Source organism: Geotrypetes seraphini, chromosome 5 (genome assembly GCF_902459505.1).
Source record: "Geotrypetes seraphini chromosome 5, aGeoSer1.1, whole genome shotgun sequence".
Classification (NCBI taxonomy): domain Eukaryota; kingdom Metazoa; phylum Chordata; class Amphibia; order Gymnophiona; family Dermophiidae; genus Geotrypetes; species Geotrypetes seraphini.
This window is the reverse complement of record NC_047088.1, coordinates 22,941,447-22,965,190: the sequence shown is the minus strand read 5'-3', so window position 1 is coordinate 22,965,190 and position 23,744 is coordinate 22,941,447. Positions and strand designations below refer to the sequence as shown.

At 43.2% G+C, this 23,744-nt stretch overlaps 1 long non-coding RNA gene across 1 annotated transcript in view; it reads left to right on the top strand.

Moving 5' to 3' along the window:
* LOC117360540 overlaps positions 1–23,436 on the top strand; it is a 189,167-nt gene extending 165,731 nt beyond the window's left edge. Inside the window, exons 2-3 of the long non-coding RNA XR_004539442.1 lie at positions 10,046–10,533; positions 22,690–23,436. This is a non-coding gene — a long non-coding RNA (uncharacterized LOC117360540). The remainder of the gene's footprint in view (positions 1–10,045; positions 10,534–22,689) is intronic.
* The last annotated feature ends 308 nt before the right edge of the window (positions 23,437–23,744 follow it).

The window sequence follows — 23,744 nt, the reverse complement described above, 5'->3', positions numbered from 1 at the left end:
GGTGATTGTGAATTGGAACTGTGATTGTATCTCCTCTGCTTTTTTGGATATCGTTTTCAAGGAGTCCCAGGATACAGCTATCAAGATACGTACATTGCTGCATTTATGAAATTGGAATTATTTTCCTTGCATTAATGAAATTCTGGAACTGTTTTTTTTGTGGCGTTTTTCTGTAGCGTTCGGCGAAACAGGGCCGCTGTCGGGTTTGGGTGAAGAATTTTATTTTTTTTCGTGGATTGTAAATTGACTAGGCTAAAAGTCCACTTTTCTACGGCACTTTTAACTTCTAACTTCTACTCCACTTGTAAAGTACCCACTTCTTTAATTATTCCAGCCATAAGCAGTTCTCTAACCCCTATTTATCCTGTTTGTCTGTTTTTATTAGATTGTAAGCTCTGACAAGCAGGGATTGTCTCTTGCATGTTTCATGTGTTTTAGTAGTAGTAAGGCAAGGATCATCACACGGCAATCTGGTTTAGGCTGTAGTATGAACATAAAAATAGCCTCACTGGGTCATACCAATGGTCCATCTAGCCCAGTAGCCCTTCTTCATGGAGGCCAATCCAAGTCACAAGAACCTGGCTAAAACCCAAATAGTAGCAGCATTCCATGCCACCGATTCAGGGTAAACAGTGGCATCTCCATGCCTGTCTCAACAGCAGACTATGGAGTTTTCCTCCAGGAACTTGTCCAAACCTTTTTTAAAACCAGCTGCATTAACTACTCTTACCACATTCTCTGGTAACGCATTCCAGAGCTTAACTATTCTCTGAGTGAAAAAATATTTCCTCCTATTGGTTTTAAAAGTATTACTCTGTAACTTTATCGAGTGTAAATTTTGATGCTAGAGTTCTGGCATAAACAAAGAGGTTTGATATCATCACCGTTTCATCACTGACTTGCAAACCATAAAAGTCTTCCTCTGCAGGTTCATTTTCATCAAACATTGCTGCTCTTTACCTTCTGAACTCTTTGTGCTGGGAGCTGTTCTTTTCAACACCACAATCCACTCAGGGTGAGTGGACAACTCCCAGCAGCACTTGCAGCTCTTAAGCAAATCAGCTTTCCTCTCATATTCAATTGCTCGGGCTCTCTCTGCTGGCCAGTGACATGTACTTCATCCTGTCACACATTACAACATAAGAATAGCCTTATTGGGTCAGACCAATGGTCCATCAAGCCCAGTAGCCCATTCTCACAGTGGTCAATTCAGGTCACTAGTACCTGGACAAAACCCAAGGAGTAGCAATATTCCATACTAACGATTCAGGGCAAGCAGTGGCTTCCCCCATTTCTTTCTCAATAACAGACTATGGACTTTTCCTCCAGAAATTTGTCCAAACCTTTCTTAAAACCAGTTATGCTATCCGCTCTTACCACAACCTTTGGCAATGCGTTCCAGAGCTTAACTATTCTCTTGAGTGAAAAAAATATTTCTTCCTATTGGTTTTAAAATATTTCTCTGTAACTTCATCTAATGTCTCCTAGCCCTTGTAATTTTTGACGGAGTGAAAAATCGATCCACTTGTACCCGTTCTACTCCACTCAGGATTTTGTAGACTTCAATCCTATCTCCCCTCAGCCTTCTCTTTTCCAAGCTGAAGAGCCCTAACCGTTTTAGACTTTCTTCATATGAGAAGGGTTCCATCCCCTTTACCATCTTGGTCACTCTTTTTTTAACCTTTTCTAGCGCCACTATATCTTTCTTAAGATAAGGAGACTAGAATTGAATGCAATACTCCAGATGAGGTCACACCATGGAGCGATACAGGGGCATTATCACATTCTTAGTCTTGTTAACCATACCTTTTTTAATAATTCCTAGCATCCTCTTTGCTTTTTTTGGCCACCACTGCACATTGGGCAGAAGGTTTCATTGTATTGTCTACAATGATACCCCGATCCTTTTCTTGGGTACTAATCCCCAAGGTGGACCCTAGCATCCGATAACTGTGATTCAGGTTATTCTTCCCAACCTGCATCACTTTGCATTTGTCCACATTAAATTGTATCTGCCACTTGGACACCCCATCTTCCAATTTCCTAAGGTTCGCCTGCAATTTTTCACAATCCACATGCGTTTTAACTACTTTGAACAGTTTAGTGTTATCTACAAATTTAATCACCTCACTCGTCGTTCCAATTTCCAGATCTTTGATGGTATTTTTTTGGCTTGCTTCATTATCATCAAACCAGTCAATGGCATGTGTTTACACCTTCTTTGCCAAACCCACTCAATTAGCACATGATCTAAACAGGGTAGGATTAATTCATCGAGGGCCCCTAGGCACACAAGTACACTGGGCCCCCTGCCCCGCCCCACCCCACCATGCGCCCAGGCGGAAACAGGAAGCTGCATCAGAGGGAAGCTTTGGGCAAGCAGCACCGCTTGCACAATTACAGTTCCCGTTGTCTTTCTTACCCGCGTTGCTTGCTTGTCTTACTTTCCGTCGATGGGGGGGGGGGGGCGCCCGCGTTGCTGATCGATTCTGGAGGGGCCCATCGCCGTTTGGAAAAAACAATGTTGATGCCCTCCTTCATCGGGCTCCCCTGACCATTTCAGGCCATACTTGGCCTATTGGTTAATCCTGCCCTGGATTTAAATGTTCATTTTTTTTTGCCCTATGCGATGCTTTCGGGTTTTCATAAATTTCGGGTCATCGCTTGCATTGTAAAACTTCAACAACTTATCTGAGTGAAATCTGCATCTCTAGGTGCCATTTTCTAGCTCTCGGACCTGAATTGTGCAGCGAACAGGGGAAACACATGCGACTGCGTTAGTTTCAGTGTGTCAAGGAGAAATTAACTACTTCCGGTTCACGTCAAATTTTGATTTTCGAAGCTTTTCGGTTTTCGGAATTTTGGATCAAAGATCTTGTATCTGTAATAACATTTTCTTTTTTTTTGACCTACACTGCCCTTTGGTGCATTTGAATAATAATAACAACTGACTTGGCAAAGTAGTGTGGAACCCTTAGAACAGGGGTGTCAAAGTCCCTCCTCGAGGGCCGCCATCCAGTCGGGTTTTCAGGATTTCCCCCATGAATATGCATGAGATCTATTTGCATGCACTGCTTTCTTTGTATGCTAATAGATCTCATGCATATTCATGGGGGAAATCCTGAAAACCCGACTGGATTGCGTCCCTCCAGGAGGGACTTTGACACCCCTGTTCTACGGGTTCCACACTACTTTGCCAAGTCACGTTATCATAGTGACACATAGGAAGCTTTTGATTTTTCAGTCCAACCTAAACAACTTCACTTACCTATGGTAGAGTTGCAAAAATTACTCTTTTTCATCAGTATGAAAGGTTTTGATTTGGTAACTATCCCCCCTCCCTCCCCTGATATTCAATTGGCAGCAGTCAGCATTTTTATAAACGCTTAATATTGCTGCCTGAATTAGCCCCCACTATTCAGTGCCCGGTCATGTCTGGGCACCAGCATCAAATATTGGGGGCTAAGTATAAGCAGGCAGGCTACTGGAGCTCATGCAGCTCCAACCAATATTCAACTGGGCACACATAAGTTAATTATGTGGTCCCAGCTGAATATCGGACTGGGATGGCATAGCTATTTAAAAAAAACAAACAAACAAAAAAAAAAACTGGCCAAAGCCCCCTAGAGCCTCTTGAATCCCTCCATGCCCTCCCCCATGATTTGCCAAGTACTGCCCGCCTTTTTCCCAATGCCCAAGTAGGCCCTCCAGGGCCTACCTGTGTATCTGGTGGTCAAGGGGGGGTCTTTGGGGGCATGAGCCCAGACCCCTCAGTCCTGCCCCTTGTGGCTGCCTTTCAAAATGGCTGACACAACCTCTCATTTTTGAGCTGTCCTAAATTAGGCTGTTTAGCTATGTGGGTGCTGGCACCTGCATAACCTGGGGCTGCTCCCCAGTGTCACTCCCAGCACCTACCCTGATCTGTTCACTTTTTAATTGGGCAATCTGAGAGGATATTCAATGGCACTCTTTGGCTAAGTGTCTCTGAATATCCCTTCTTAGGCATCCAGAAGGGATTTCAATGGACAGAAGATCTTCTTGCCCACTTAAATCACTCTGAATATTGGCCCTCTATGAGTTTTAAGCAAGTATTTTTTCATACATTTACTAGAGACTTACAAGATCATGAAGGGCATAGAGAGAGTAGAGAGGGACAGATTCTTCAAACTTTCGAATAATAAAAGAACAAGAGGGCATTCGGAAAAGTTGATAGGGGACAGATTCAAAACGAATGTTAGGAAGTTCTTCTTTACCCAACGTGTGGTGGACCCCTGGAATGCGTTTTCAGAGAGCGTAATAGGGCAGAGTACGGTACTGGGGTTCAAGAAAAGATTGGACAATTTCCTGCTGGAAAAGAGGATAGAGGGGTATAGATAGAGGATTACTGCACAGGTCCTGGACCTGTTGGGCCGCCGCGTGAGTGGACTGCTGGGCACGATGGACCTCAGGTCTGACCCAGCGGAGGCATTGCTTACGTTCTTATGTTCATTGTGTTAAATACAGAGGCAGATATTCTGCAGGAGATAATTGTGTAAGGTTCCTATCAGATTAGTCCTGTCGACCAGGGATCTTCAGATTTTTTTGCAGCACAGAACCAGAGAATGCCTCTGAAAATCCAAGACCACCACCATAGCCCAGGTAGTACCAGGTCAGAGTCAACGCAGAGCCGGGAATTACCCAGGCACTGCCAATGTCCAACAGCAGTACCCTGATAAAAATCCAGTTTACTTAGATCAGCAAAAACGCTGTCCTAAGTTAAACAGGTAATTAACTAGGTACTACCATGGGTGGTATGTGGGTTACTCCCAGCAGGCTGCAACTTCCTGAATATTCAATGCAGGCACCTGGAGAAGTTCTTGCACTGAATATCCGGGCACAACGCATCATTTTAAATAACTCTTTGAATATGTAATTGTAGATAAAGGGCATTAGGACGGGCGTTTGATTATTATTACTTGAAAAATGGCAAAGGGCAGCAGCTCATAATCCTGCATGACTTCACATTTCTGTCTTCAGAGAGATGTGAAGATATAAATATTTCCCAATTTTATCATCTTTCCTTGAAATCTAGTGATCAAGGAGCTTTTGACTCTTTGGAAGGAGATAGCTTTAATTTAACAAATTTCTTAGAAACTACTTCAAAGATAATATTTCTAAGAGAGCTCCTCTACTAGTCACTTTCATAGCTGAGAAAGATAACATTTGGGTATTGAAAAAAAAAAAATTCTACTTTGTGGTCAGAAACATAGTAACATAGTAACATAGTAGATGACGGCAGATAAAGACCCGAATGGTCCATCCAGTCTGCCCAACCTGATTCAATTTAAATTTTTTTTTTTTTTTTTCTTCTTAGCTATTTCTGGGCGAGAATCCAAAGCTTTACCCGGTACTATGCTTGGGTTCCAACTGCCGAAATCTCTGTTAAGACTTACTCCAGCCCATCTACACCCTCCCAGCCATTGAAACCCTCCCCTGCCCATCCTCCACCAAACGGCCATACACAGACACAGACCGTGCAAGTCTGCCCAGTAACTGGCCTAGTTCAATATTTAATATTATTTTCTGATTCTAAATCTTCTGTGTTCATCCCACGCTTCTTTGAACTCAGTCACAGTTTTACTCTCCACCACCTCTCTGGGGAGCGCATTCCAGGCATCCACCACCCTCTCCGTAAAGTAGAATTTCCTAACATTGCCCCTGAATCTACCACCCCTCAACCTCAAATTATGTCCTCTGGTTTTACCATTTTCCTTTCTCTGGAAAAGATTTTGTTCTACGTTAATACCCTTTTAAGTATTTGAACGTCTGAATCATATCTCCCCTGTCTCTCCTTTCCTCTAGGGTATACATATTCAGGGCTTCCAGTCTCTCCTCATACGTCTTCTGGCGCAAGCCTCCTATCATTTTCGTCGCCCTCCTCTGGACCGCCTCAAGTCTTCTTACGTCTTTCGCCAGATACGGTCTCCAAAACTGAACACAATACTCCAAGTGGGGCCTCACCAATGACCTGTACAGGGGCATCAACACCTTCTTCCTTCTACTGACTACGCCTCTCTTTATACAGCCCAGAATTCTTCTGGCAGCAGCCACTGCCTTGTCACATTGTTTTTTCGCCTTTAGATCTTCGGACACTATCACCCCAAGGTCCCTCTCCCCGTCCGTGCATATCAGCTTCTCCCAGCATATACGGTTCCTTCCTATTATTAATCCCCAAATGCATTACTCTGCATTTCTTTGCATTGAATTTTAGTTGCCAGGCATTAGACCATTCCTCTAACTTTTGCAGATCCTTTTTCATATTTTCCACTCCCTCTTCGGTGTCTACTCTGTTACAAATCTTGGTATCATCTGCAAAAAGGCACACTTTTCCTTCTAACCCTTCAGCAATGTCACTTACATACATATTGAACAGGATTGGCCCCAGCACCGAACCCTGAGGGACTCCACTAGTCACCTTTCCTTCCTTCGAGCGACTTCCATTAACCACCACCCTCTGGCGTCTGTCCGACAGCCAGTTTCTGACCCAGTTCACCACTTTGGGTCCTAACTTTAGCCCTTCAAGTTTGTTCAACAGCCTCCTACGAGGAACTGTATCAAAGGCTTTGCTGAAATCCAAGTAAATTACATCTAGCATATGTCCTCGATCCAGCTCTCTGGTCACCCAATCAAAAAATTAAATCAGGTTCGTTTGGCACGATTTACCTTTTGTAAAGCCATGTTGCCTCGGATCCTGTAACCCATTAGATTCAAGGAAATACACTATCCTTTCTTTCAGCAACACTTCCATTATTTTTCCAACAACTGAAGTGAGGCTCACCGGCCTGTAGTTTCCTGCTTCGTCCCTGTGACCACTTTTATGAATAGGGACCACATCCGCTCTCCTCCAATCCCCAGGAATCACTCCCGTCTCCAGAGATTTGTTGAACAAGTCTTTAATAGGACTCGCCAGAACCTCTCTGAGCTCCCTTAGTATCCTGGGATGGATCCCGTCTGGTCCCATCGCTTTGTCCACCTTCAGTTTTTCAAGTTGCTCATAAACACCCTCCTCCGTGAACGGCGCAGAATCTACTCCATTTTCTCGTGTAACTTTGCCAGACAATCTCGGTCCTTCTCCAGAATTTTCTTCTGTGAACACAGAACAGAAGTATTTGTTTAGCACATTTGCTTTCTCCTCATCACTCTCCACATATTTTAGCCTAGCAATTCCATTTTTTATCTTCCTCCTTTCACTAATATATCTGAAAAAATTTTTATCTCCCTTTTTTACATTTTTAGCCATTTGTTCTTCCGCCTGTGCCTTCGCCAAACGTATCTCTCTCTTGGCTTCTTTCAGTTTCACCCTGTAGTCCTTTCTGCTCTCCTCTTCTTGGGTTTTTTTATATTTCATGAACGCCAACTCTTTCGCCTTTATTTTCTCAGCCACTAGGTTGGAGAACCATATCGGCTTCCTTTTTCTCTTGTTTTTATTGATTTTCTTCACATAAAGGTCCGTAGCCATTTTTATCGCTCCTTTCAGCTTAGACCACTGTCTTTCCATTTCTCTTATGTCCTCCCATCCTAACAGCTCTTTCTTCAGGTACTTTCCCATTGCATTAAAGTCCGTATGTTTGAAATCTAGGACTTTAAGTATCGTGCGGCCGCTCTCCACTTTAGCCGTTATATCAAACCAAACCGTTTGATGATCGCTACTACCCAGGTGAGCACCCACTCGAACATTAGAGATACTCTCTCCATTTGTGAGGACCAGATCCAATATCGCTTTTTCCGTCACCATTTGTCTGAGCAGAGCCTCTTGAAAGGCATCCACAATCTCCCTACTTCTTTCCGATTCCGCAGACGGAACATTCCAGTCCGCATCCGGCAGGTTGAAATCTCCCAACAGCAGAATCTCCTCTTTCCTTCCAAACTTTTGGATATCCACAATCAGATCCTTATCAATTTGCTGCGATTGAGTCGGAGGTCTGTAGACTACACCCACGTAGATAGAAGTTCCATCTTCTCTTTTCAGAGCAATCCATATCGCTTCTTCCTCTCCCCAGGTCCCTTGCATTTCGGTCGCTTGGATATTGATCTTTACATAGAGAGCTACTCCTCCACCTTTATGACCGTCTCTGTCCTTCCTAAAAAGATTATATCCCGGTATGTTTGCATCCCATCCATGTGATTCACTGAACCAAATATTTCCTGAGGTAGCGTGAGATCCACAGCTCAGAAGGAAATTATTTCTGGAATTGAAATCAAGCGTTCTGCAAATGGGAAGGGCTTTCTTTTAGGTTCCCGAGGAAATGTTTGATCTCTTGACAAGGGAAACAATGAGGGACTCATAATTAAAAAAAGGTTAAAAAAGTGGTCTAAATCGGTAATTGGACAATCAAAAAGACAAATCATCCAAGTACCTATAATTAAAGCTGGTTTTAGACGTAGGCCTTTACCCTGCCTCTGAATGCCTAAAGCGAAAGGAAGCGTTTTTAGAGGAGGGGAAATAACGGGAGGTGGGCCGACCTAGACTTAGTCGTACTGCAAGTATATCCAAAAGTCTAGGGAGATGGCCCATTTGGAACATATATGTTTTGACTTAGACCAAGTCAAAACAGGTATAAGTTCTGAATAGGGGCCGCTGCGATCAGCTCAGCAACCTTGGCAACCTGCCCACCCCCCCTCCCCACCACAACGATCGCGGTAGGAGAGATGCCTAATCTCTCCTGCTGAGATCATGATCACCCCCCGAACTGCCGCAAAACGTGGCAGGAGAGATGTCCAATCTCTCCTGCTGGCATACCTCCAACAAACCCAATACCAGCAAGAGAGGGATCCCAAGCCCTCCTGATGAAGACGGTAGCAACCCGACCCCTAAACTAGCATGAGGGAGCGCAAACCCTTCTGCCGAAAGGTGAACCCCATCCCCCGAACAAACCCCACCCATGAACAACCCCCCTACTCCTGACCCCTCCCCACCACCACAGACCCCCCCACACACACACATACTAACCTTAAGGTTGGCTGGACGGACGGGTCCCTGGTCTGGCTGGCTGGCAGGCCCACCATCCTTGGCATGGCGGGCCTGCCCCTTCTTTGGTTGGCCCATGTGCCTAAGGCCCCGCCCATGGTAAGCTATAAGAGTTTGAAATTAACTCGGAGCATACTTCATATGGCAGGAGAGCTTGGGCATCTTTCCGCTGCAGTTCGAGGTGGGGGGTGGGAGATTGCGATCATAGCAGGAGAGATTAGGCATCTCTCCTGCCGTGATCGTTGCGGAGGGTGGGATTCTGTAACCGGTGTTGTTTTTGACAGATGCAGGTTACAAAATCCAGCTTTTAGACGAAGGATTGGCCCCTCCTTCGCCTAAAAAGTCTCGGTTTGGGCGTTTTTTTGTGCAATTTTTTAGTCAGGACAGATGTAGTGTCAATCTGGGCCAGTAGATTGCTGAACGTGCAGGTAGGCCATTCTCAAAAAAAACCCTGAATTTGGACTTTTTTTTTTAGAATGGACATTTTCCTGCTGCCAACTTCAGCGTCTACTCACTTAGGCCAAAAGAGAACTTAGACGGGTTTTTGTATTATGCCCCTCTATATTTTTATGTTTCTTTGTTTTTTAATCTCAGAAAGAAAGATGTGAGGATCAAAATTTCAATCTCTCTGTTATCTTGGGCTCATTTGTTCTTTGTTCACAGCCTTCAGAAAAGCATCATCTTCTGCAGTAAATTGGAATTATTATGACAGACTGCTAAAAGCAAAAACAGTATGGGGTGGGGGAAGAAGATCTATGCTTTTGTACAAAAGCAAACCTTGTATGTCTACATATATACTTTGATGCTTATCGGGTGCTGTAAGTCTGGCAAATTGGCTCTTTCATGTGTCTCAGTGTTTGTCAGTAAAAAGAAAAATCCCATGAAACATTTATGGAAATTTAGGTAAGTTTGAATAGAAAATGTTGAGACTGTAGGAACATCTCTTAAGATGAACTCTTCATATATGTTTAATAATCTTGGGTATTAATTTTCTGTAAAGTTACATAAAGACCCCCCTCTATCTTTTTTGCTTTCTAGCCTATGCTTTTGTTTTGAAATTGGAATGCAGTGACAACAGACCATCTCTGGTGTCTTATGCCACAAAGCATCTGAATCACTCCCCCCCCATATAAAAGCGAGGTGGCTGTTGCTTGACCTACCCCTTGGGAGAGAGAATTGAGACAGCGGGGTGGCGACGTCTGACGTCATCTGACGTCGTCAGGACTTCTTAAAAGCATCCTGCGCCCGTGGCTGGTCGGAGGTGGCTGCTGCTTGACGGACTCCTTGGAAAGAGAGCCGAGACATAGGGGTGGCAGCATTTTCTTTGCTGCGTGTGATGGGCTCTTCCTGGGAGAGAGAATTGAGACAGCGGGGTGGCGGTGACTAACGTCATTTGCCGCCAGTGGAATATCTTAAAAGTAGTTTGCACCCATGGTGCGCAGCCAGGGGGCATGCCACAAGGGGCATGTTAGGCCCCTTAGGAGCCAGGAGAGTAGAAGCCTTCCTTATACTTCTCTTTCTTGAAGGTACGTTTCTATTTGATTATATAATGGTAAAACACAAAGGCAAGCTAAAGGGCACTAGGACTCCTAACAAAAGTCCTGCATCACTTGACTTGTTTGATGCATTTTAAGCTATGTAACCATTTGTTATGTATCATCTTATTTTCCCCCTCTTTTACAAAACTGCGATAGCAGTTTCTAGCGCAGAGAGCCGCGCTGAATGGCCCGCGCTGCTCCCGACGCTCATAGGAACTCTATGAGCGTCGGGAGCAGTGCAGGCCATTCAACGCGGCTCCCTGCGCTAGAAACTGCTATCGCAGTTTCGTAAAAGGAGGCCTTAATTTTCCATTCATCTATCATATGTTCAGTTACTGTACATGGATATATGATAAAGATGTGCCTTTTAATAAATTTAAATAAATTTTCAATCCAGAGAAATGTGGTTGAACATTGGCAATGATAATGTATTGTGCTCATATGGCTGTATGATATTAAATTGTAGTAACAGAATCTGTTATATTACTAAAGTGATACCTTGGAATCCGAACTTAATCCGTTCCAGAACCCCTTTAGAGTTCCAAATTGTTCAAGTTACAAGACAACATTTCCCATTTAAAATAATAGAAACTGGATTAATCTGTTCCAGGGTCCCACGAACTCAAATTTTAACAGAAAATACACTGGATTTTAAGGTAAAATATTAACAAATAATGATAATACAGTACAGCATTTTCCTCACTACACAACACAAAGGCGAAAATCACACGAGATGCTTTCACTACAGCTTCCGAGAATGAACTGAACGACGTATGGGTGGCCCTGATGAGCGCTGGGGAAACGTACGGACAAACACACACTAACAACGTGCAGGGCGTTCAGATTCCAAAGCAGCGTTCCGATTCTGGGGCAAAATTTGCTCAGATTTTTCGTTCGGATTCCAAGTTGTTCGACTACTGGGGCGTTCAGATTCCAAGGTATCACTGTATTAGTTTTAGTTTTATTTCTATAGTTAGCCCTGGACAGGGCTGTTTTGTCCTGTCTACTGCTTTCAGTATTTGATTGGCCAGCCTTTGCTCTTGTGAACAAGCCGGCACCTTTCGGGCATAGAGTGGACCAGCTTCAACAGATGCTCGCGGGTGATAATCCCATTCCAAGCTTCACTCAATGACACAATCAGCTCTTGCTTCGTTGGCTGTTTTTTTTTTTTTTTTTTTCCAGTGACAGCTTGTGCCACAGGTTCTCAATTGGATTGAGATCTGCTGACTGAGCAGGCCAAACAATTGTCTTCACTCCCTTCTTTCTCATCCATGCGAGTGCAGTTTTTGCTTGATGACATGGACTATTATCATCTTGAAAGAAGTAATCACCAGGAAACAAGTTCTCTGCTGAAGGCAACTTGCACTTCCGCAGGAAGGACTTCAATGTACTTCACCCGCTCTACAATGTGAAGCCAACTAATACCATTTGCTGCCATACATCCCTATGCCATGACCTTTGTAGGATGCGTAACTGACAGGTTAAGGCAGGGGTAAGGAACTCCGGTCCTCGAGAGCCGTATTCCAGTCAGGTTTTCAGGCTTTCCCCAATGAATATGCATGAGACCTATTTGCATGCACTGCTTTCAATGCATATTCATTGGGGAAAGCCTGAAAACCTGACTGGAATAGATATGAATATGCATGAGATCTATTTGCATGCACTGCTTTCAATGCATATTCATTGGGGAAAGCCTGAAAACCTGACTGGAATAGATATGAATATGCATGAGATCTATTTGCATGCACTGCTTTCAATGCATATTCATTGGGGAAATCCTGAAAACCTGACTGGAATAGATATGAATATGCATGAGATCTATTTGCATGCACTGCTTTCAATGCATATTCATTGGGGAAATCCTGAAAACCTGACTGGAATACGGCTCTCGAGGACCGGAGTTCCCTACCCCTGGGTTAAGGCATTCAGGCTTGAATTTTTCTCCTGGATATCTGTGTACATATGTTCTGCACTGATCACCCAAGATGGAGAAAGTGCTCTCATCATTAAATAACATCTTCTCTGAAATTTCCATTGTCCACTTGCCATATTGCACAGCCCATGCCATTCTTCACTTTCTTTGCTGCACAGTCAGTAGTGGGTTTTTCTTAGCTTTACGCCCTCTCAAACCAAATTCCAGGCGCCTACGCTTCTCTGTGCTTGTACTAACCATGGCTGAGCCCTTGTCCTGCCACTCTCTCAGCAACGGAGGTGAAGTCCACTTCCTATTGCCAAGAGATGTGCTTCTCAATACTCGATCTTATCTGTAACTTGTCTTTCTTAGTCGACCTGAACACTGTCTAGCCTGTGTTCCTCCTGTCTCCTTCTTCTTCTGAAGTATCCTGATCACTGTACTCTAATTGCATCCCACCCTCTGTGCCATCTGTCTGCTGGAATACCCCTCTTCACCAAAAACCACTATTCGAACCTGGCTTTCCTCCGACAAGAACTGAAATGTGGACTTCATTGCTGTTGATGTTGCTATTCAATCAGTTTGAATGATACCAGTTGCAGGAATCCCAGAAATGTATACTTCCCACCATGTAACGAAGCTTAATGCTAATTGACTGCAAAAATATCACTTCTGATTTGCTGCAAATGCTACACTGCTGATTGGTGAATTTTGATTCAATTTTTACACAAACTCTTATTCCTGTTATCAAAATCATTCTGATCAATCTGATGTAATTGAATAATCATAGTTAAGGAGGTACCAGAAATTGCATGAAATTACATGAAATTATACTTTTAAGACAAGATATGTTCAGTTAGTGGCTTAAATTATGTTAACTGAGTCTCAAATGACTATTCAAATTTCACTATGTGATGCAGGACTTTTGCACACCACTGTACAATTGAAATTGCCATCTCCCAATTTAGATGAGTTGTTTGCCTCTGATGCTTCATTAAGTGAAGGAGGACAATTCCACCCCATCTCCTCCTTTTACTCCTTCTCGTCCTATAGAAACGTCTTCCCAAGATGGTGTTGCTCCAGTGGGTAAGATATCGACCAATGCAGAAACACTTTCTTCAACGGAACCACACATTGTCTGTATTTCAACAGTGTATCCCAGCTTAGCCAAAACTGTGGATCATTCTCAAGATATTACTTTAAAAGATATTTGGCAAGTAGTTACATGAAATTATACTTTTAAGACAAGATATGTTCAGTTAGTGGCTTAAATTATGTTAACTGAGTCTCAAATGACTATTCAAATTTCACTATGTGATGCAGGACTTTTGCACACCGTATGTTGTTCCAATGTGAGATGTTTATCCAGAGTCACACCCGATATTTTTTAATGGATTGTTCTATATTATAGTCCAACCCATTCACGTGTATTGTTGTTTCTTTAATCTTATCGTTGGGAGTTGCTAAAATTTTTTTACATTTTTTCCGCATTTAATTTCAATTTATAAGCAGTCATCCAAAGTTCAATCTGACTTAAAGTGATCGCTAAAAAAATGTATGAACTCTGGTGACAGACAAGTTAACGGGATGAGTATAGTAATGTCATCCACATAAATGTAGAACTTGAGTTTTATGTCTCAATCTGGAGAAGTTGGTGATGGTTTAATGAAGGAAGCCAATTTAGATTCCCTAAATATAACTAATTTTTTTGGAATCCTCTCAAGAGGAAATTCAAAGGCTACCCTTTAGTTTATTTTGCCAATTGAATAGGAAAAAAATAAATATGCTAAAAATATATTTCCCCCATAAAGACAGTCTTTTTTGTGGTCACCCAGTCTAGATTTTTTCCGGATTTGTCTAGGATCACACAGATGTGGCATAGAGAGTTTCTGAAATTGAAAGACAGGGTAAATGCATTTGGAGGAGTTTTCTTCCTACAGTTTCCCTGTAAATGTGTGGTAACATTGAATTCTATAGGATATGTTTATTTTGATCCTACCCAGCTTGATTGAAAAGATGGATCTATGGAGGAGATAGTAGTGGGTGGAAGTGAAATAATCAACAATGTAAGAATAGCAGGTTGGTAGGGGGACAAATCGCTAGATATTTTTTTTTCTCCATTAGATTGTTATACTTTTCAGCCACCTCTCATAGGACTATTATTTCTTTGCATTTCATATTATGTGAGGTATGTATAAATATAAAAATGCAAATAAAAAGGTAACAAGTCAATAAATCAAGTCATACTCGGGGCTTTCCCCTATTTTTAGCCATCTCTGTTATGTCATCTGGCTCAAATATTGCATCAACAGCTCTTAGCCAGGAGATATGTATAAGTCAAACTACAGACCCCTTTCATCCCTCTCTTTGGAACCAAGTACTGTATATGTGAATGCTACATCTAGAAATGTACAATATACAATGGCTGACTTTTCAGGGCAGTAATGTTTTGCCTTTTTTAATAACATTAATATACATTGAGGCTAATTCTCTAAAGTGTGATGAACCGTGCTGTTAATGCAGGGTAGCACAAGCAGTGTTGGACTGACAATGATCTAATTCCTTGGTCAATAAGGGTCACGGGCCCACTTGTTTCACCCCCCACAGCCTAGGTGCACTGAATATGTATACTGAACATGTGAATAAGACTTATGGATTTAAGACAAGCTCCCAGAGTGCATTGCTCTATCCCTGATGGGCTTCCTCTTACTTGTTTTCTCCTGTATAAGCTGCGTGGAACAGTCTTCCAGAAGAGGTGGTGGAGACAGAGGCTGTGTCTGAATTCAAAAAGGGCCTGGGATCTCTCGGAGAGAGAAAGAGATAATGGTTACCGTGGATGGGCAGACTGGATGGGCCATTTGGCTTTATCTGCCATCATGTTTCTATGTTAGTAGACTCCATCTTAGCTAGCACAGGGACATAGGAAAAGCACTGTTGTGATCTAGTTCATACCTTTGATTTGCTAGCCAAAATATAGCTTACAATAGCCCTGCATTTACTAGACTTGAATTGCTAGTCTAAATACAGTTTAGTTGACTGAGTTTGGAGCACAGTATTACTAATTCACAGAGTATATGAAAATGCATTCCTGTCTTGCCCTATTTCATAGAAGATGCTGGTTGAGTGTAGATTCTATGGAAGAAGAAATCCTTAAGAACAACTGAACTGTGACGTTTCTTTATCTCTTTAAGTTTGATATTAAAGAAACTTGTTCGAGAAACCGTGGAGGGACATAATAAAAAAAAAAACGTCTAAGTCCCTTTTTGGCCTAAGGCCTTAAACGTTGAAAGCAGAAGCAGGGAAAGTGTCCATAACCAAAACAAACATCCTTGTTCTGATAATGGCCTGCCTCTACATTCAGCAGTTTAAACGCCCAGCCAACCACTACGTCTACAAGTACATCCTCGCGACGTCTACACTTATACCCCATAATGAACCAAGAAAACACATAAGCCCAAAACGTCCAACACAAGGGCTTTTAGGTGAAGGAGGAGCCAGTCCGTCCATGCATGTGAGGAAGCAACGCGATGATCTCGTGCACGTAGGTGCGCGCGTGACGTTACCACGTTTGTTGCATCCACAAATGCGCGGATGCCCCTCCCGACGTGATCTGCTTTTCAAAACACGGACAAAGTGCTGGGTTTTGAAAAGCCGTCCGGACATGCCCTCTAAAAAGAGGACATGTCTGGATAAATCCTGACATTTGGTAACTCTAGTCTGGGCGAAGAACAAAAACCAGAAACTGCAGCGATGATGTACAGGACGCCAAGACTTTATTGAACAATCATATCAAAAACAGTTTGTTTCCAAAAGGACTGATAAGACCTGACCCAACACGGTCCATGTTTCGAACAAACACTCCTTCCTCAGGGGTCCTAATGGCAGAACAAAATAACCTGATGGATAACAAGAGCACCAAGGGCTCGTCACTGCTGTTTCCAGTTTTTTATTCAGTTGTTATCCATCAGGTTATTTTGTTATGATACGCGTTAGGACCCCTGAGGAAGGAGTGTTTGTTCAAAACACGGACCGTGTTGGGTCTTATCAGTCCTTTTGGAAACAAACTGTTTTTTGATATGATTGTTCAATAAAGTCTTGGCGTCCTGTACATCATCGCTGCAGTTTCTGTTTTTGGTTCTTCGTCTCGGGTCGAGTTGGATCTTCTGTTTGTTGTAACCCTAGCCTGGGATCATCTGGAGAAGCCAGCACACCATTTATCAAAAGTGATTAAAGTAGATGGTAGCTAGGGGAGAATGACCTTTTACTGCTATAGGCCCTCAGGCATGCTCTATTTCACCAAGGGTCAGTCCGCTCCTGAGGACAAGTAGGGAATCAGGACCGTTACAAATCATGGGACTGTTGCAATTAACATGTATAGTAACCCATGTCAATGATAGCACAAGTTGTTACACTTTAGTGAACTGGGTCGATTATAAGCAAAACCATAACTGTTGCATGTTGCTTACATGTTTTATTCTCACTGCTTACAAGGGGGGAGGGGAGGTTCACGAACTCACTATCAAACCTTAGGCTTTATTACCTTTCTAAGAGGAAACATCTAGAAAGCAGCTTGTTTGCATGCCACCTTTCAAACTGAAAAAAAATCATTGCACAAAGCAAAGCTGCTTCTCAATAGCCAGGTTCAGTTGATCTGGGTGGAAAAGTCATTTCTGCTCTGACTTTGCCTCTGATAAGAATGCACAAACATTCTCCTCAGGTTTGCGCCGTAATAAATGAGATGTGTTGTGGGAAGCTATCGGAGAGAAACCGGTGTTTTCTTCAAAGTGCAACTTGTTAATTTGGAAGTTGTGAGGTCGCATAATGTTTTATGGAACCGCTCATCAGAATGTGCTTCAAAGAGATTGACATAGATGGATGCAATTCGTATATATTCTGGTCCTGTTGGGTTTTTAAATCTAATCTTAAAACATTTCTTTTCAGAGTTGCTTTTGAGATTTATACCTAATTTTTTAATTCAAAATCTCAGACATCAGGCCTTACACTAATGATTTCCTTTTGTTTTTTTACCTCCCTTTTCTTTTATGCAATGTATCCTCCCCATTTTTCCATGTGTATCATGTTATATCTGTATGGTAATTGTGAATTTGTCCCTTTATTTTTTTAAAAATCTTTTTTAAAACTTTGTATTAATTGGAAACCGCTTTGACTATAAAAGCGGTATCTCAAGATTTAAATAAACTTGAAACTTGTGGTGCAGTGCTTAAAGCTGCAGCCTGAGCACCCTGAGGTTGTGGGTTCAAGCCTGCACTGCACCTTGTGCCCCTGGGCAAGTCACTTAATCTCTACCCCCCCCCCCCCCAAGGGATTCTGGCACTGTTTAGGTGCCGGTAAATACTGTTGAAATGCCATTTCCCTCTTATCTTAGAGACCAGGCGGCTTCCCTGGGACCCCCTGAGGAAGGCAATTTTTGCTGAAACACGGCTCGTGTTGGGTCCAGGTTCCAGTGTACATTTGTGGGTTACTTAATAAAGTATTGTATTATTTATCTCCTGGTTCCATTTTGGTGCTTATGGACACTCCCGTTTTGTGTGGTGGAACCTCGGTCTTTTGCCTCTGACTTTGGGCTAGCTGGTGTTGCTTTGCTCCCTCTCGGCGGCATTTGTGGACTGTACTTAAATTAAGCACAGCATGGACAAATTTTTAAAAGAGTCACATTTCGTATTAGAAGAGCGGATCCTAAGAATTTGAATTTCTCCGTCATCTAGCACTAACCCCCCCCCTCCCCCTTTTACAAAACCATAGTGCGGTATTTAGCGCCGCCCTGGGCAGTAACAGCTCCGACACTCGTAGAATTCCTCTGAGCACTGGAGCTGTTGCTGCCATGGTCAGCTGACACTAAAAACCATGCTACGGTTTTGTAAAAAAAAAAAAAAATGTGGGGGATAAGAAAAAAAAAAAAGTTCATTTTTACACGTCTCCTCAAACATGCGAAATGTGTTCTGTGGGCCTTTGTATAGACACAATGTGACAGAAAATGAACAGCTCCATAAGTCAATATAGCTTCTTAGAATAACAGGGATGAGAAAGTGACAGCAGAGACAGATAACAACTAACCACATGCATATTAATAAGCACTAGATGACATTCAATCACTGTCCAAAACTCTCAAAAACACCAAAGGACAAAACAGTTTTTGCCAGCAACATTTCAAAAGCCTCAACAGCCCAACGAACATCTTTAAAGCCTTAGAGGTGATCAGATGTTTGGACAAGAAACATAAACAAGCCCCGTTGCCCCCATAGCCAAAGCTATTTAACCAGTCAGACATGGCCACACACCCGCTAAATAGCATATCAGTGCCTACAGGGCAGGATTAATTCGTCGAGGGCCCCTAGGCACACTTGTACACTGGGCCCCCCTGCCCCACCCCACCCCACCATGCGCCGAGGCGGAAACAGGAAGCTGCATCAGAGGGAAGCTTTGGGCAAGCAGCACCGCTTGCAAAATTACAGTTCCTGTTGTCTTTCTTACCCACGTTGTTTGCTTGTCTTACTTTCCGTCGATGGGGAGGGGCATGTTGCCGATCGGGCTGGGGCCTGCGTTGCTGATCGGGGGGGGGGGGGGGGGGGGCCCGCGTTACCAATCGATGTTGGAGGGGCCCATCGCCGTTTGGAAAAAAGCAATGTTGATGCTTTCCTTCATCGGGCCCTAGGCACGTGCCTAATTGGCCTATTGGTTAATCCTGCCCTGAGTGCCTAACCACTAATATTGAATGGGAGATATTTATTTTTTTCAATTCTGATACTATTCTCTCAAGGGAGCTCAGAATGGTTACACAAATTTATTCAGGTCCTCAAGCGTGTTCCCCTGACTGCCCTTAGACGCCAAAAAGACAGCTGTCAGATCTGAATGCCCCCATATCTAAGAGGAAAGTGCTTGCATAGAAACTACTAAGGGGTGGAATCTCTACCTTGGTCAGCACCCAAGAAAAAAGATCTGGGTGCCATTGCAGACAGAATGCTGAAACCTTGCGCCCAATGTGTAGCAAACAAGATGCGAGGAATTATTAAAAAAGGGATGGTAAACAAGAGTGTTAAAATGCCTCTGTATTCACTCCATGGTGTGACCCCCCCACCTTGAGCATTGCGGTCAGTTCTAGTCGCCGTATCTCAAAAAAGATATAACGGCACTAGAAAAGGTTCACAGAAGAGCGACCAAGATGGTAAAGGGGGTGGAACTCCTCTCGTATAAGGAAAGACTAAAGAGGTTAGGGCTCTTCACCTTGGAAAAGAGACGGCTTAGGGGAGATAGGATTGAAGTCTACAAAATCCTGAGTGGAGTAGAATGGGTACAAGTGGATCGATTTTTCACTCCGTCAAAAATTACAAAGACTAGGGGACACTCGATGAAGTTACCAATGGATGGACTTTTTTTTAAATTTTTTTTTTTAACTCAGAGAATAGTTAAGCTCTGGAACGCATTGCCAGAGGATGTGGTAAGAGTAGTTAATGTAGCTGGTTTAAAAAAAAATGTTTGGACAAGTTCCTGGAGGAAAAATCCATAGTCTGCTATTAAGACAGATATGGGGGAAGCCAGATCATTCACATGGAATGTTACTACTATTTGGGTTTTTGCCAGGCACTTCTGACCTGGATTGGCCATCATGAAGATGGGATACTGGACTAGATGGACCATTGGTCTGACCCAGTTAGGCTATTCTTATGTTCTTATATCACCTTCCAAATCAGATTCAGAGGCAGAAGAAGGAGGATTGGAAGCATCTGTGGAGTCAGACCTACTCAGGGGCCAATGCTTCCTATCCAATTGTTTAACCACCCACTGCAAATTTCAAGGACTCAGTTGCTATAGCTATAGATCTCAAAAGATCCGGTATATGTGCAGTTATGGACCTTGAAGCTCAGCCTTTTTCACCAAGAGCGGATGACTCAACACTCCACTACCGGGAATGACAACCTTGACTCACTCTGCATTCCACAACCAGCCTGGCTTTCTACTGCTTCAATTCTGGAAAATGATTTTTACAGAGCCACGTTACGTGCATTTAGTCGCTTCTCAGATCTGTGTCTAAACTGATTCTATTATTGTCAATAAAACTTGAGAACATCAATTAGTATCAGTGCTTTATGCGCTGTAGAACGGATGGTGTGCATAAACAAATACACCGGCTCTGTTCGATGATGTTGTAAACACTCCCACGCATGAAAGTACTTTTGGCGCCAATCCAGTCATTTAAGAAATACTTGTCACCACATTTGGTTGTTGTTTTTTTTTTTTTTAAACTTGAATTAATTTAATGCTATACTTATAAGAGCTCTGCTTTAGCAATCTGTGTTTTTCGGAGAAAGAGGTGCATTTAGAATTAGCAGCACAGGTGGTGGCAGCTGCATCTGGGCATTTCTGTAGGTGCCCTGAGGCACACCGAGTCGGTTCATAGACAACAACGCGGAAGACAAAGGCGCGCACCGACAACTGAGCGCAAGACGGAGGCGCGCGCCGAAGAAAATGACTGTTTTTAGGGGCTCCGACGGGGGTTTTGTTGGGGAGCACCCCCAGTTTACTTAATACAAATCGCGCCGGCGTTGTGGGGGGTTTGGGGGGTTGTAACCCTCCACATTTTACTGTAAACTTCACTTTTTCCCTAAAAACAGGGAAAAAGTGAAGTTTTCAGTAAAATGTGGGGGGTTACAACCCCCCACAACGCCCCCACAATGCGGCGTGATCTCTATTAAGTAAAGTGGGGGGGTTCCCCCCACGCCCCCCCCCCGTCGGAGCCCAAAAAACAGTAATTTTTGTCAGCGCATGCCTCCGCGCTGCGCTCAATTGTCTGCTCGCGCCTTTGTCCCGCGCGCTTTTGACCTGACACCCACCGAGTCTATTCTGGGTTAATAATAATAACAGTTTATATACCGCAGGACCGTGGAGTTCTATGCGGTTTACAATGGTTAAAAATGCTACAATTTAAGTAAAACGAACAAAGTAAAAGCTAGTGATTAACAGCTCTAGAGATCAGTTATTGTGGAATAAGATTGTAGAAATCAGCCACCTAAGTAAGTACTTCAGGAACAGATATGTTTTTTAGGTGTCTCCTAAATTCCCCATAAGTATTAGTGAGCATAAGTAATTGTTCCAAATCTTTACCCCATAATGCTGCCTGGTATGAGAAAAGATCTTTCCCCGTCCCTGCCCCATTCCTGCAAGCTCCGGCCTCATCTGCACAAGCCTCAAACACTTTGAAATCCTAAGTAGCAACATTCTAGAGCTCAGATTGTGATGTCATAATGCCTCATTCCACCAATGCCTAAGCTCCGCCCTCATCTGCACAAGCCTCAAACACTTTGAAATCCTAAGTAGCAACATGCTAGAGCTCAGATTGTGATGTCATAATGCCTCATTCCACCAACGCCTAAGCTCCGCCCTCATCTGCACAAGCCTCAAACACTTTGAAATCCTAAGTAGCAACATGCTAGAGCTCAGATTGTGATGTCATAATGCCTCATTCCACCAACGCCTAAGCTCCGTCCTCATCTGCACAAGCCTCAAACACTTTGAAATCCTAAGTAGCAACATTCTAGAGCTCAGCTTGTGATGTCATAATGCCTCATTCCACCAATGCCTAAGCTCCGTCCTCATCTGCACAAGCCTCAAACACTTTAAAATCCTAAGTAGCAACATTCTAGAGCTCAGATTGTGATGTCATAATGCCTCATTCCACCAACGCCTAAGCTCCGTCCTCATCTGCACAAGCCTCAAACACTTTGAAATCCTAAGTAGCAACATTCTAGAGCTCAGATTGTGATGTCATAACGCCTCATTCCACCAATGCCTAAGCTCCGTCCTCATCTGCACAAGCCTCAAACACTTTGAAATCCTAAGTAGCAACATTCTAGAGCTCAGATTGTGATGTCATAATGCCTCATTCCACCAATGCCTAAGCTCCGTCCTCATCTGCACAAGCCTCAAACACTTTGAAATCATGCGTTCAAGGCTTGTGTGGTTAAGGCAGAGCTTACAGGAATGGGGCAGGGACAAAGACAAAACTCACTCTATGTAAAAATCTCTATGGGCTTCGGGGCCGTTAGCGTAGCACAGCCGCTAGCGCGGCCTTGTCAAAGAGGCTGTAAATGTGGCAGAGACACATGTAACTTGAAACAAATACATGCCATCTTAGGTGATGGTTGGGTGGTCCTAGCCATCTCTTTAGACCTGTGATCAGTGTTTGACCTATTGAATCACTCTTCTGTCCTTTCCAGGTTGTCTGACATGGGGAGCGGAGGAGTTTCAGGTGGTCGTGATAGGGTCCGGTCGATTGAATCATCAGGCCCTCACTCAGCGGGACTTTGGAGGAATGGCATGAAGAAGGCAAGATCCATCTATTCCCTCCATCTTTTCCAATGGGCCTGGAGATCCCGTTACTTTTCCGAACTCTCACTTCTTTTCCCTCTCCTTTTCCCACCCTAGATCCTGTCCCCCCTATTCCTCAAGAATTTTCCCTGTGCTGATACCTGAGAATCCTTACCTCACCTAATAAAAATAAATTATACAGACACAAGTAAGGATTGATGACGACTCGGCGCTGTTTTCTCAGTGATGATCATCACAATTTAAACACTGGCACCAGCATTAAAATTATTACTTTTATTTAGAGCTGAATATATCTATAAGGGCTGCCGTTAATCATTCAGTTTACACCCGCTACTGATCAGGCCTCAACTAAAAGCATATGCGCCAATGATAAAACACTGCAGTTGGCGTTTCAATCAAATCCTGACTGTGACATTTCAAGCTATCTGGATATTGGCACCGAAAATCCAGTATATGAGGCTGTTCCATAAATGGATGCCCCAATGTCGTGCGATGCTAGCCTATTCTTTTATATAACCACATCTGCTAGCATAACCTAGCATTGGCTACCTAACATTTCTATGCCCACCAGTGGCATTCCTAGCATATGTGACCCATCATTTTTTGACACCCCCCCATCTATATGAAAAACATGATTTTTAGTAACAATCCACATGTCGGAAAAGGCAGCATCTTACATACTGCAATGAGAAGTACGACATCAATTCACCCATTGTAAAACTAAACAAGCCAGACTAGTACAGATCAGACCTGCACAGTCAATCCTAACTGAAAACCATGTCTTTCGAACACACAGAACAAAGAAAACACCTTTGCCTAGTATGGAATATGTCATCACAAACTAACCCCTCCCCCTTTTACAAAACTGTAGCGTGGTTTTTAGGCACGGTGGTAACATCTCGGACGCTCATAGAATTCTGAGCGTTGGAGCTGTTACAACCAC